This window comes from Peromyscus maniculatus, chromosome 15 (genome assembly GCF_049852395.1).
Source record: "Peromyscus maniculatus bairdii isolate BWxNUB_F1_BW_parent chromosome 15, HU_Pman_BW_mat_3.1, whole genome shotgun sequence".
Taxonomy (NCBI): domain Eukaryota; kingdom Metazoa; phylum Chordata; class Mammalia; order Rodentia; family Cricetidae; genus Peromyscus; species Peromyscus maniculatus.
Window position 1 is genome coordinate 19,946,537 of NC_134866.1, and position 14,306 is coordinate 19,960,842.

Sequence of the window (14,306 nt, forward strand, 5' to 3'; positions counted from 1 at the left end):
TAATTTATAGTTCCCTTGGTTACTTGATTGGAAACTATTAGCTTCTGTGGAATGCTTTTGTAGATATTCTTTTTCTTATATTTTTTTCCCCAATCTAACTCCCCTTTCATTATTTTTCATGAATCTTTGTGGCGTTGCTTTTATCTGGGTGTACAGAGGCATCCAAGGATCTTTTTTTAAAAATATAATTTCTAGATTTGAAACTGTAAAAGTCATAATCAACCCTAAATTTAGTCATATTTATATAATATTTTTAAATAAACATAAAGAAAATGGTCACCCAGTTAAAAATGTTAACTGTTGGTGATCCAATGCTGTCTTTAGCTCAGGAGTTTCAGGTTTGCTTTACTATTAGGTCCCAAGCAGTAGGTGTTCCTGATTACAGGGGGCACATCTGCGTCAGTATTCTCAGACCTCCTTCAGGTGACCTAAGATGAATCCCAAGGACAAGCATGCCTCATCACATTACTATGTTATATAATTGATCTGGTAATGAAATTGAAAAGGAAAAATACATACAATTATTTTTCATATCTACTGATTTTTAATTCTCTGACACCAAAATTGTTATAAAAAAAAAGCCTTCTAGATTTTTGCTAGTTAACTTTTCAATATAATTTTGACAACTCACAATTGGCATCTAGAATATAATTAGGAACACTCAAATAACTGGATATTATTGTTTAGGAATCATAGTTTATTTCATTAATTTACTTAAATATAGTGACAAAGGAACACCAGAACTCCACTGAAACAGCGTAAACCACATTTCTTGAATTACTGCAGCAGAAGAGACAATATTAAAGAAGTTTTATAGATGGTAGTGTGTGGTATTGTATTCCCCCAAATATTGTGCATGCTAATAAATTTATCTGGGGTCAGAGAACAGAACAGCCACTAGATACAAAGGCTAGAAAATGGTGGCACTCACACCTTTAATCCTAGCACTCCAGAGGTAGAAATCCCTCTGGATCTCTGTGAGTTCAAGGCCACATTGGAAAGAGCCAGGCATGGTGACACATGCCTTTAATCCCAGGGAGTGAGCCTTTAATCCTAGGGAGTGATGGTAGAAAGCAGAAAGATATATAAGGCGTGAGGACCAAGAACTAGAGGCATTTGGCTGGTTAAGCTTTCAGGCTTTGAAGGAGCACAGTTCAGCTGGGATTCATTCTGGATGAGGACTCAGAGGCTTCCAGTCTGAGGAAACAGGACCAGCTGAGGAACTGGTGAGGTGAGATAGCTGTGGCTTTTTCTGTCTCTCTGACCTTCCAGTATTCGCCCCAATAACTGGCCTCAGGTTTGATTTTATTAATAAGAACTTTTAAGATTCATGCTACAGTAGTGGTTTTAGAAGTATCCAGGAATCTAAGTTAATAGACAGTGATCCTAGCACGAATTGGTAAAGACCTTTAATGATTACCGGTTCACATAAGAGACACAACTCCTCTTTAGAAAAGAGTCCATGTGAGTCACAGTAGTTTGCTGATTAACTTAGCATGTATGGGCAGAAATAAAATGGTATTAGATGTTTCCATGCCAATAATGGCTTGCCGAAGCATAGATGGCTGTTTCTACATTTAATCATCTGTTTCATAAGGTCTGGCTCTGAATGCCAGTAAAAACTCTGCGGATGTTTTGATGCATCATCATTTTTTCCATAAGGGCCATTTTTAGTCTTAAGTGAAGAATCATTTTTGTTTGTTCATATAAATAATCGGGAGCTACATCATTTTACAATTAGAATGTCATGTAGGAGTTGGGGTACTAGGTCAGCCATTTCCTAGTACATTTTCCTAAGCCACATATGGAGTCCTTAGTTTCCCTTAATGGCACAGCATGAAAAAGAAAAGAACTGTTTAGGGAACTTTGTCTATGGTTGAATAAGTACTGATCTTGGGGATTTTTTGTTCTTGCTGCAGTATTTTAATGTGAAGAATACCTGGGCAATGGTATTTTAAGACACTGGTGAATATAGTTTGGCAGAATTCATTAAAATCAACATTATTTTTTTGTTTTTAATTAGAAATATTTGGTATAGCCCCAATCTACTTCCATATTCTTATGAAACCAAATACCCTATTTCCATAATTTAGGGAGAAGTTTTGCCATTTGGTTGATTGTTTCAGAAATAATGCCACTCCTTAGAATTAGACAGAAGAATGGCATATGAGTCCCATAAACAACAGTTAATACTTCTGCCAGTTAGGACTTAGCACTGGCAGTTAAGAGGAAAAAAAGCAAGAAGATGAAAAATAGATCCACATACAGGTAAAAGAATATGACAATAGATGGTATGCAGAATCTAGACACACTTATTGTAATTGAACTTTGGTCTGGGTCAGAAATGCTACATTCTTGTGTGATTTAATATATGCTTCACTCCTCTTTATTAAAAATTTATTCTCAAACTACTTTTGAAATAATCAAAAACATATTTCCTGCCGGGTGGTGGTGGCGCACGCCTTTAATCCCAGCACTCGGGAGGCAGAGGCAGGCAGATCTCTGTAAGTTCGAGGCCAGCCTGGTCTCCAAAGCGAGTTCCAGGAAAGGCGCAAAGCTACACAGAGAAACCCTGTCTCGAAAAACCAAAATATATATATATATATATTTCTTTCAAATAGAAATGTATGTTCATCCAATTAGACATTCAAGTATGGTGTCAAAATTATGTGTCATATTGCTAACAAGAGCTCACATATGAAAAACACACAATTGCTGTTTATCATCTCTTGTGAATGCCCTAAATAGAAACTGTTAAAAAAAACACATATTATAAAATACAAATGTGATATCCACTTAGGGTATTTCAATTCACACTCCTGTCTGCAATATTTACACAAAATATCAAAAACTGCAAGCATTGTTAATTAATCTTTTCCAATTGGTTAGTGTAAATTATATCTACAGCTGTTTTTACTTTTATTACAGTGAATTGAGAACAGACAGTTGCATTTTCAATAAATTTATATGAACAATATAAAGAAGTATATAATCGTTTTTGTATTCATTTAATTATCAAAAACCTGAGTGTGTGTTTATTTTCACAATCTATAAAATGTTAATATAAATCAGGTCATTTTCTGAGAAGTGATATGATTTTGTTAGAACTGTTTGGTCTATCTTTCTTTCTTTCTCTTAGTTTCATTATCTCTTTATTTGTATCTATTACACACTGGGCTGCATACAACCCACTCAAGCTCTGTACTACTAAACAATATCCTCAACCCAATATTAAAATTTTGATTGTATGTACATAGGTGATTATTCCTTTTGGTGCCTTTATGGATAACTTTATATGTAGAAAACTTTGTATTTTCAATATTGATAAAAATTCTGCATTAATTCAGGAACTTGTTTCTTCTTTTATGGTTCTACAAAAATATAAGTAATATTTGTGCAATTTTAGAACAATATAATTATGCTATACATCTTTACTTTCTGTTGGGAAAAATAACAATAACCAACCCATAGTTAGAATAGCTTGCTTGGTATGTACATGTATCTGAAATATACATAACAGAAAGGATAAAAGAATAGAAAATTTAAATAATCTATACGTCCTTTTACTTTATCATTTATTTCCAATTTGTTCTTTCTGTTTATTTATTTTTCTCTCATGCAGTGCATAGAATTTGCATACTTCCTCTCTCCACTCCTCCCAGTCCCTCCCATTTCACCACTCCCCAGATCCACTGCCTCTATATTTCCCTTCAGAAATAGCAGGACTCCTGGGGCTATGAACTCAACACAGTACAACTAGATGCAATAAGACTAAGCAAAACTCTCATATCAAGGCTTGACGAGGCAACCCAGAAGGAGGAAAAGTGTCCCAAGAGTAGTCAAAAGAGTCAGAGACATCCCCACTCTACTATTTGGAGTGCCACAAGAAGCCCAAGCTAAACGACCACAACATATTTGTAGAGGGCCGAGCATAGACCCCTACAGGGTCTGTAATTGCCACTTCAGTCTCTCTGAGCCCCTATGTGACCTGCTTAGATAATTCTGTGGGCTGTGTTCTAGTGGAGTCTTCTACCTCTCTGGCTCTTAAAATCCTTCCTTTCCTTCTTCTATGTGGTCCTAGAACCCTGCATATCATTTGACTGTGTGTCTCTGTATCTGCTCCCATCATCTGCCAGACAAAACTTCTCTGATGACAATTGGACTTGGCACTGACCTCTGAGGATAGCATAATATCATTAGAAATCATTTCATTAACATTTTTTTTTTGTCAATCCTATTTGGTTCCAGCCTAGGTCTCTGGGCCATCCAGTTTCCTGTTGCTTGCCAACCAGACAGTATCAGGAATGAGCTCCTTCTCATGCCTTGGGGGTCAAGTTAGAGCAGTCATTGGTTGACCATTTCCATAAGCTCTGAGTCACTATTGCGAGGCATATTTTGTAGGCAGAACAGGTTGTAGATTGAAGGATTTGTCGCACGGAGTGTGTCCCAGTTCTACGACTAGAAGCCTTGCATGGTTACAGAAGATGGCTGTTTCAGACTCTGAATCCTCCATCACTACGAGTCCTTCAGAGGTCTCAGGAAGTTTCCACTGCATTCAGAAGATGATCCCCAATTCCAGTCGTCCCTCCTCATACTGTCCCCTTCCATCCCTCTCTCCCCCACGTAGCAGTCCCTCCTATTCTTATCCCAAAATGACACTGATTCACCCACAAAAATCTTTCCTATTTCCTCTTCACAGACAGATCCATGCATCCCCCTAGACTTCTCCTTGTTAACTGTTCTGAATCTGTGGATTGAAGCATGATTTTACTTTGCTTAACAGCTAATGTCTTCTTATAAGTGAGTATATTACCAAGTTTGTGTTCCTAGATCTCAGTTACCTCACCCAGAGTGTTTTTTTTCTAGTTGCATATATTTGCCTGCAAATTTACAATGTAATTTTCTTTAATAATTGACTACTACTACATTGTATAAATGTACCACATTTTCTTTATCCATTCTTCAACTCAGGGCTATCTAGGTTGTTTCCAGGTTTGGGGTATTATAAATGAAGTATTTATGAACATAATTGAAGAAATATCCTTGTGGTAGAATGGAGTGTCTTTTGTGTAAATGCCCAATAGTGGAGTAGCTGTGTCTTGAGGTAGATTGATTTCCAATTTTCTGAAGTACTGCCATGTTGATTTCTATAGTGGTTGTACAAGTCTGCACTCCCACCAAGAACAGAGGAGTGTTTCCCTTGCAACACATCCTCCCCATCATGAGCTGTTACTAAATTTTTATTCTCTTATATTTAAGACATTTTAATGAATTTCTTATAAATGTAAAAGCCAAATAAAACTAACACTCTACTAATTTGATACTATAGCAGATTTTAAAATATCTTTATCTCCAAAGTGTTTGTACTAAAGTTACAATGAATTCCATGGCAAAGTTTCCCACATCAATGCATATATGCTAACATCACACAGGAAAATAATAAGAAAATACAAGAGTAGTAAAATCAGAAATGCATACTATTGATGACAAGTGTGGCTGTATTAAATATGTCATTGAGGAAAATATTTTGCTTTCTGTTCATTTGGAATGAGGTAAAATATAATGAGGTCATCTTGAGTGAGGTGACATAAGTCTAGATAGAGTAAAATAAAGATACCTATTTGTAAAACTTGGAAGAAGACCCCTACTTTATTAAACAAACTAATATTATCTGTTGTTTATCCAAGGGGTAAGTACACTAAGTCATTAAGAATTATTCAATTTCAAATTGAAAATGCAGTGTCTTTTCCTTCCTAAGAACTTATGCTTTGTGACATAATTTTGGCAGGTCAAGATACAATAACAAAATTCAAGAAAGATTTATTTTTCATATTTCCAACCTCACAAAAGAAATTCATAGACCTTAACATTCTCAACAAAACAGAACCAACAAATCAATAAATTTGATAATAACCTGCAAACACAGTCATTACAAAGATAAATACAATGACCAAAAAGTACTTAGGGAAATAAAAGTGTTCAACATTCTTAGGTATTACAGAAAAGCCAATTAACAGTCTTATGAGATTTCATTTCACCTCAAGAAAAAGGGTTAACATCAAGTAGAAATGATACAGAAAACCACAGCCAAGCAAAATGCAGAGAAGAAATTGTAATTCCTAGGAATTTTTTCAGCCTAAATACCTATCAAATAATGAATAGATAATGAAAATTATGGGATAATAATGCAAATACTTTAAAATATTTTTATTTTTGCTTTGAGGATTCCCTGAATTTTGTTTTGACTATACTCATCTCCTCCCCCCATTTCCTCCCATATCTATCCTCATTCCATCCCTATCAAACTTTATGTCCTCCTTTATACATCAAGTTTGTCTAATCCCATTAATGATGTCTATATGCTCCTTTGCATGTGGCTATCAAATGGAGCCTCTCAGAACAATCAAAAATATGAACTCGATGTGCTTGGATTAGTTGGAGCAATATGCAAATGACTTGCATATGTTCAAACTGGAGAAAATTCTGGCATGCATGGAGAAGGAAGGAGGGCACCAAGACCCATACCTAGTGGATGAATTATTATTAGTGAAAAGCTGTCTGTAGAGAGTGTGTTATGCAAAAATCTGTCAAATACACAAAGACAAGTACTCTATGTGTCCTCCTATATGTGAGACTCAGATTTTAATTTTTATAAGCCATGAGCATGGATATGGTTATTTTATGAAACTTGAAAGGATATCACAATAAGGGGAATAGAAAATTTAATAGAAACAAACGGGATGAAGAGAAAGAGTGGGAATGATTTGACTTGAAAGCTGAAACAAGGCAACTGGGAAGAGAAAAGACACCAAGACAAAAGTTAAGGCAACAGCTGAAGAAGCAGGGAAAAGTACAATCAGAAAGTATGCTTATAAATGCCACAATGAAACCCTCACATTAAAAAACCTAATTAAAATAGAGAGTATTATTTTATGTTCCTTTCTTTGAAAACCTATGAATGATTTTTTTTTTATTCTTAATGTATGTGATTCAGCAGTTTTTGTAACCAATACTTATGGGACCAGAAATATCTATTGGTGTGAATGTCCCCAGATCATCCAGGTTGGCTTGCTAGTGAGCCCTGGGAACCCACGTGTCTCCCTTCCCTGGAACTCAACTATCCTTTTTACACAGGTCCTAGGTAACAAAACAGGCCTTCATGTTACATTACAAGAATTTTAACCATATCAGATACATCACCAGCTATATAGCATTATCTTCATTGGTATCAACATATTTACATTGCTAAAATGAGTATTTATATAATTATTAAAATTAAGGTTCACTCATACATAGAAAAACATTATAAATGATGCTAAAATTTAATAAAAAATGTTAATTTAAACAAAAGATAATACTATTCTGTGGTGAAACCTTGGCATAGAATAAAGGACATTTAGAGTGTTCACCTAATAAATTGAAGAAGAGACAGCTGTGGGTGAGTATAGCAAATCTAATCAGTGTAGCTTTTTAAGAAAATTTGACTTCTGTTAAAAAAGACTACTGAGTTTAAGAAAAATTTTATATAACATGTAATCTGTCCTCATTTTTATATTCAATATATCTTAATATTGGGATAGCTAATTCTTTGATAGACTAAAAATGACTCAATCAACAGGAAATACTGCCACAGTGGATTTTCATTTTACATTGTGCAAAGAATAAATTCGTGGATTTTAAAATTTTCATTAACACAATATTTATTGCATTTAATTTAGTCTTTCAGAGCTATAAAACAATGCGTGTTATGGATATGTACTTGCTTCAATTTTTTTTTATTTTTACGTATTATTATTTTGATGTGTGTCTGACTGTGCATAGGTATACCATATGTGGGCAGTGGCCAGGAACAAGATGAAAAAGAAAGATCTCTTGATGTGGTTGTGAACAATCAAATCCAGATCCCCTACAAGAGTAATAAATATTCTTAGCTGCCAAGCCACTTCTCCAGTCTTTGTTTCAAATTCTCAAATATTTCAAACATATATGTAGAACCAATTGTCTATTTCTGAGTGACTTTTATTTGTGTCAATTGCCAAATAACTTTTAGGAAACTCTAATAAGTAAGAAGTAAATAAAGTTTAGTAAAGAGTTTCCTAATTATAAAACTTGCACATTTAGTTTATAAACAACCTAAATTTTGGTTTTATATAGAGAGGCTGCTTTTTGATGACCAAGTAGACTAGAATGAATGTTGGCCCTTTGTGTCCTGCAGTGGTAATCACAGGCCCACTCAATCAAACAAAGTTAAAAGTGACCACTATCCTCTAGGCTGATGTCCATCTTCACATACTCTGTTTATTTTGTTTCCAGTGGTTTATCAATGGCTTCTATTTCACAAAATTTACCTTCTATCATTTCCATAAGTCTAGCATATTCTTTTAGCCATCTTAAATGTTCAGTTAATATTTGATGAATCAACTGATGTCTACAGCATCTCTAAAGTTCTTAAATGATGGAAGTTAAATAACTACCTTCATGAAAAATCATTTTTCAGAGTGTTGGTCTAAAAATTAAAACTTGTGTTGGTGTGCTATTTTATTTTATTATTGTAAAAATTCTATTTCTGTCTTTTGGATTGATGGTTCTCTTACATAGTCCTGTATGTTTTAATAAATAACTATTTCGTGATATAGTAAAAGAAAGCATCACCTACAGCAAATTAATTGTCCTTTAGTTTATAGTGATTGCTGTCTTAAAGAACTACAAATGTCCTAACTGTATCATATTATGTGTGTTTGAAATCTGTTCTCTGAATAATAACTCTAGTTCTGTCCTAAAACTCAAAGTGTTACTAGCTAACAGGCTAATAATCAATGATAGTATTAATACCTCAGAACCTAATTTTACTTATGAAATAGTGGTGAGGTAGGATTTTCCTTTGACAGTTGGCAGTTATATGTAGGACCACTATCCAAATAACACCTAATTTAAGCCTTTTTAGGCATGGGGACAAACAAATAGTAAAGCACATAATTTATTGTAATAGGTGAAAGAAATTGTTCTCCTATTAGGAAGCAATAATTCATATCAAAATCTGAATCCTCTGTATTTGGGATATCATATTTTCCATAATTTTATATTACTAGAGTATGACATTTCTCATGAAATTTTAGATTTTATAACTATAAATAATATTTCTCCTGTGCCTGGATGACAACCTGACTCACAGGCTATGAAATTATTTTGTCTCCATTATAAAAAAATTAGATATCTCCTTGAATCACAATATCTCAAGGCTTAACAAATTATCAATTCTTCCAAGTAAATTTGACTCATCAAAAAAACATTGACCTGCTGTGACTGTTTTACCAATTTTCCCTTATGCCATTTGATAACTATTATATTTTATCCTTAGTATTACCTCTTCTGGTCTTTGCCCAGTTAGAGGATATATATCATGATATTGTTTTAAAAAATTTAACTTAATTTTTAAAATATAAGATCTAGTTTGAAGGTTGTAAAAATAATTTAAAATTGATGAAGTTAAGTAAATCATATGAATCATACATTGTGTATGTGAATGGGAGAATTGCAATATTAAAAAATTAAGATATCTATAATTTGCCACAGAGCATTTTTGGATAGCTAATACACTTCTGCATTCTGTTTTAACCAATTTAGAGGAAAAATTCATAGTTTTCCTACTTTATTCCTAGTTTTTATTTCTGCTCATATTATTTTTCTTGATATCCTTTCTTGGACTTTTTTATGTATATACATTCTATTTCTATGTAATTTTTGGATTATTATCATCATTTATTGTAAAATTTATTAACTTGGATATTTTGCTCAATATTGGTGAATGCTTCAGCATTTTCCACATGTGATCACAAAATCATGTCTGGTTTTGATAAATGAGGTTTTTTTTTCTATTATAGGGGATACATTTGTAATTGTGACTTTGCAATGTGCTATAACCTTTCTCCAGTGTGACCTTTAGGGGGAAATGACAGCATGTTCATTGCAGCAATACCACAAAGAGGAAATGTAGCCAATGCATGACTTGAGCTGAAAGTGGAGGAAGGCATTGCTCTTTAAGTCATGACATTTGAGAACCACAGCCAGAATCCAGAAAAGGTGGCATATCTCTGTCATATTCTGTTAGTAGTCATACTTGCTCAAGTTCAAATTCTCAAAACTCTACCCATTTCTAAGATGAAATACGATGTAAAAATAGTCAACCACATACATATTAGAGAACATATCATTTTGTTTTGTTGTCTTCTCTTCTCCAAAATAGGTTGAATCCATTTCTTCATACATATCTTTACATATGCAAGCAGAGCTATTCAATAATAATACAAAAATATTTTATGAAAATCAATGCATCCATGAATCATTTCAAGTATGTACTAGAATACTCATATACAAATTTCTCAGGATTGTGTCTTTAACGGTTTGTATGTCTACTAAAATACAAATATTTCCATCACTATATAAAGGCTGATGAAAACTAAACATTATATATATTATATATTATATTATAATATATAATATATATTATAATATATATTATATTCTAAAGGACTGTAATTCAAATACTTGTTCCAGTAGTCCTTTTGTTTATGACATTATATACTTTCTGATGATAATAAGAATAACATTTCTCAAATGTGCCATTTTTCTTGTGTCTAGAATTATAAATGCAAGTTATTAAGTATCACACATGCTTTTTCAGAGGTCTGAACTCTTAAAATGGCAACTTGTTCTGGATTACCTAGATTAATACTCCTAATAATTGCATAAGACCTTAACAGCCAAGAACTTTCTCTGTCAACAGAGAAAAGGACACCCAGAGAATCTGTTTTTGGGTAAGATCCAGAACATCTTATTGATTGTGGGCTATGCTGTTCCAAGCATGGATCAGAAAGAATATCCTGAGACCTAAGGGTCTTTGCCAGGACTAAGAGTTGAAATGTCTGGTTGACCAGTGCAAGGACCTGGGTTCTACCACAGCTACAGTAGGGAGAAAGTGGAATTAGTTTCCTAAAAGGACTGGAGTTTGATGAGTTCTTGAGTTTTGTGATGTGAAGTCTCAACTAGAGAAATCAGAAGAGCCAGTTAGTTTTGTTGTTTCTTTCCTGTTTAGGGGGGCCATCACCCAGCTCCCAAATAAATCACACATGGAGGCTTATTCTTAGTTATGAACACCTGGCCTTAGCTTGGCTTTAGTTTCTTGCCAGCTTTCCTTAACATTAATTATCCCATGTATCTTTTGTCTCTGGGCTTTTCCCGTTCTCTTACTTCGGTAAATCTTACTGTTACTCCATGGCTTGCTGTGTAGCTGGGTGGCTGACCCCTGGAATTCTCCTCCTTCCCTGTCTGCTAGCACTCTTCATCCCATGTATCTCCTTCTATGTATTATCTCTGCCTGCCAGCCCCATCTATACAATCTCCTGCCTTGCTAGTGGACATTCTTTTTTTTTTTTTTATTAGACCATCAGGTGTTTTAAACAGGCAGAGTGACACAGCTTCACAGAGTTAAACAAACGCAGCACAAACAAAAGTAACACACCTTAAAATAATATTCTACTACAAGCTGACCTATATGAGATACTGCACTATGCTGATTCAGACATTAAGGCTGTTGTTCTATATTAGGTCTCAAAGAGACACGTTTTGAAATGTGAGAAAAACACTCCCTTTGGATGGCGTGTATATATTTTGAGTATCAAAACTCACTAATCAACAAGTAATTTATTGTCATATGCATATTTTAAGACAGTTCTATATCAACTCTGTATGTGGATGTTTATAGGCCACTGATATTGCTTAGTCAGCTGTGGTGAAACAGCTACTACTTGATATTATAACACTTTCACTGATAAACTCTGATCAATGCAGGGAAATGTCACAGTAGAAATGTCCTCATGTGAGATATGGTGAGAATGATTCTCCCGGCTTGATTCTAGACACTAGAGACATACTGCTGTACAGAGAGACAAAAATGTAAAAATTTGATTCATTTAGCTAAAATAATATGTGCTTATAATTATCTATATAATTATCTTTGAAAATGCTTAAGAATGTATTTAATTAGATCAGTACATAAAATGACGCATCTGGTTGTGCTCACTTAATAATAATAATAATAAAATATTAATAATATGGCCACTGTTGCTTGTGTACTGGGATGACTTTTATTATCTGAAAGTATAAAGTACAATTCTCTTTAGAACATAAAACTGTATAATTTGTATACTCACTAACTCAACTTATTGATTCAATTTTTTAGAAATATATGCATATTTAACTATATATTTGCACGACCATATAACTTACTAATCAATGCACTTTCATTTTCAGTCATCAGAAACATATGCCTCTTTGCCCATCAATGAAATATTGGTAACAGGGCTACAATAACGATCTTACTTGAGTTTCACAGACATGCATGTGCATATAGAGTAATGTCTGAATGTCTTCCAATCTGGTGTCAGTGAATTCCAGGGATCCTCCAGTTTCTATATCCAAGGGCAAACAGTACAAACCTGTGCTACCCCATCTTGCTTTTCCATGGGCTGTGGACTTGCAAGCTAAGGTGTTCATGCATGTATTGTATAGGCTTTTCCAAATGATCTGTGTTTTATTTTATTTTTAAAAATTCATCTTATTCTAACAAGATGTGTTACGTAGAATGGATAAATGTATCATATTACTGTCCTTTACACTTTATTTAAATATGTGTTTAGTTACATATGTTTAGTTACACAGTTTATTTTTTATAAAATTCACCCCTGAAATCTGCGAGGATAACCAGAGTCTAATCAGACACCTGAGTCCATGTTGGTTTGTGGGAGCCACTCTGCCACTGGGGCTCTGATAATCTGGATTGCCTGTGCAGCCCAAACCACGAGGGCTCATGCTGTTCTGGGGTCTTTTTCCCTACCTATGACTCTTGGCATCAGATAATGATGTGGATGACTTTAGACAGACTGGCTTCTGAGGACCCACGCTGCCTCGTGGGTGTCTTTCTGTTCCTGAGCCACACTGGACCAGATGAGTTCATAGTTGCATTAAGCCTGCCTGGGAGATGGGTGTAGGGATGGTTGTCTGTACTTTATCCCTGAAACACCACCCCTAGTAGGCATCAAGTAACTGGTAGGTGCCTGACCCCCTCCCCAGAACATGGCTGAGGGGGGACTCCTTAAGACATGGCATGCATCTGTGCCCACTCTTGTGGCTACCACATGGTCTTGGATGCTTGATGCTGGTGCTGCAGATCAAGGCAGAGTTATTTCTCCAGAGAACCACACTGGAGTGAGCCCCACCCCTGCTGGATCCTGCAAACAACTCCCTTATGCTTATTGTGAGTTAACCCAGAATAAATCCCTTTTGATTATCAGACAGACTCGGTGGAATTGCCTCATTAGACAGGGACCCACAGTTCCCTGTGAGGGTCTCTTGCCCTGCGAAGACTCATGGAATCAGGCAGCCCATGGATGCCTTCAGGTAGCCCTGTACTTGGAGGACCCACACTGTCCAGTGGGTGTCTTTTCCCCAAATGAGAAGTGTGACTTGGAGCTTGATCATGGATACCTTCAAGCAGACAGGTTGTGAGGACCCACACTGCCCCCTGGTTATCTTTTCACATTTGAGCCACATGGTATCAAGAAATATTGTGGCTGATTTCTGGAAGCCTGGACAGTGATGCCCTATGCTGACACATGAGTGTCTTTCCTCAAGTGATTGGCATGATGTCAGGTGCCCAGGTGGATGCTTTCAGAATGCCCAGACCATGAAGACCCAAACTTTCCCCTAGATGTCTTTTGCCCAAATGAGATGTATGATATCAGGCATGCCTGTGGATGCTTTCAAGCAACCTGGACAGGGAGGAGCCTGCTGCCCCTTAGACCTATTTCCCTGTCAGTGCATCATGACATCTGGCCATCCTATGGATGCCTCCAGACAGGCAGATTTCTGAGGACCCACACATTTCCTTAGATGTCTTTCCTTTTCTGAGCCACATGTGTGGTGGTAATCTAATTGTACTGAAATGTGATTTTGATTGTATGTTAATAAATAAAGTTGCCCGGCTAGCTCAGTCGGTAGAGCATGAGACTCTTAATCTCAGGGTCGTGGGTTCGTGCCCCACGTTGGGCGCCATTTGTAGCTAGAGTTTTCCTGCCTTGCCCACAGTCAGGACAAATCTCTGTCACCCGCCAGTCCCATAGCCGCTCAGACCCAACCAAGTAAACACAGAGACTTATATTGCTTACAAACTGTATGGCTGTGGCAGGCTTCTTGTTAACTGTTCTTACATCTTAAAGTAACGCATTTCTACAAATCTATACCTTGCCACG

General features: G+C 35.6%; 1 non-coding gene across 1 annotated transcript; it reads left to right on the forward strand.

Annotated features, from left to right (window-relative positions):
- Positions 1–14,033: 14,033 nt before the first annotated feature.
- Trnak-cuu (transfer RNA lysine (anticodon CUU)) lies at positions 14,034–14,106 on the forward strand. The gene has a single exon. It is a non-coding gene; the product is annotated as a tRNA-Lys (tRNA).
- The last annotated feature ends 200 nt before the right edge of the window (positions 14,107–14,306 follow it).